The sequence below is a fragment of the Acomys minous genome (genome assembly GCF_964271855.1).
Source record: "Acomys minous genome assembly, chromosome: 9".
In the NCBI taxonomy this organism is placed as follows: domain Eukaryota; kingdom Metazoa; phylum Chordata; class Mammalia; order Rodentia; family Muridae; genus Acomys; species Acomys minous.
In genome coordinates this window covers 77,587-79,274 of record NC_140490.1, presented here as the reverse complement: position 1 = coordinate 79,274, position 1,688 = coordinate 77,587, and positions in this window count along the sequence as shown.

The following is a 1,688-nucleotide window of genomic DNA, read 5'->3' as shown; positions in this document are numbered from 1 at the left end:
GAATTTTCATCACTTCTATGGGAGGTGAATTAACAAATCCATAGGTGCCTATTTGGCAGTTATTACTTTTCCTTTAATGGGAGTTATCATGGAGGACAGTGAGATACATCACGGAGAGGAAAGGGTCTCCCAAAATGATGCCCCTCAGACCCCAGGGATGAAGTAATGGGAAACACCCTTGACATATTTTTGGAAACCACCAAGGGACATTGAAGAGTACAAAAGGAGTTACTTTATGATCACAGGAGTCTTGGAGTATGAGATGACCAAAAATGGGCACCTTGCTCCATTACTCACAGGACATTTGGTTTAAGCCTCAGACACGCAAGCCAATCTTTCTATCAAAGTATTAGCCCCAAAGATGTTGCTTGTTTAAATCAGAATGTTGGGTGTGGCCTAAAGGAAATATCTCACTAGATTGGGTTATGCATGGCCTTTCCATTTTGAATAAAAGGAAATTGTAGCTCAGAAGCATGGTAAAGCCCCTAGAAACACCCCCAGCCCCGCGAGCAGATGTTTGTTGGGAAGCCTGCCCAGATGGCACCCCAAAGGCTGGGTCAGACAGTGCAGCACACTGGGGGTGGGATGTGTACAGAGGCTGGCAGTTGGCCCCCACAAGATGCAGATTTTTGCCTTCTTCCTTTCAAGTAACAGCACTAGGACATGGCCGGTGGTTAGAAACTCACTGGCCACCCTCACTTTCCTTTACCTTCACCCTACAAGGGAGTTAGGGAGTTTGTTTGTTTTTTAAGTAAAAGCTTTATTAAAATCCAATTAATTTAAGAAATAAATCATCCCTTAAAAATGTATACTCCAAAGCATCTTTATTTGCAATTGCATACTGATAAGGCAATAATTTTTAGAACATATTTGTTGCCTTGTGCCATCACCATTGCTCCCTGGTCCCTTTTAAACCTACCTAAATCCTAGGCAACTAAAAATTTGCTTTCTTTTGTTGTAGATTCCCCCTATTCTGGTCAATCCGTGCTAATGGGATCTTACAAAATGTGGTCCTTTATAACTGGCTTCACTGACATAGCATAATGTGCTATGGTCTATTTACATTATAGCATAAGTCATTCGTCATTTGCTCTTATAGCTGAATAATATCATATTGTAAAAATATACATTTTAATTTATTCATTAATAGGTTGCTAGCCTAGGCACTAAGTTGCTTCAAATATTTGGCTCTTATGAATAATGAATGCTGCTATGAACATTCATATTTTCATTTTTCTTGAGTATTTACATTCCTATATACATATATAAGTATATACTATGAAGGTGCAACCTTCATGATTGGGATTAGTTCCTTCTAAAAGAGCTCTCAGGGCTGGGGAGCTGTCTCAGTGTACCAGGCAATTTCACACATGTACGAGGACCTGAGTTCAAATTCACAGAGCCCTATAAAGCCAGACACAGCCGTGTGCATCTCTAATCTCAGTGCTCCTAGGGCAAGACAGGAATGGGGGGATCCTGAGAACCCCACGTGTCGGCTACCCTGGGGGGCACAGCAAAGCAACAGAACAAGGCTCCACCTCAAAGGAAGTGGACAGTGAGGAGGGACAGCACAGCTTTTCCCTTGGCCTTCACACTTTCTGTGGCATGTGTGGCTGTGCATTTGGAACAATGAGAAATAAGTTTGTGTTGTTAAAAGGCCACCCAGTTCGTGACATTTTATAACCACC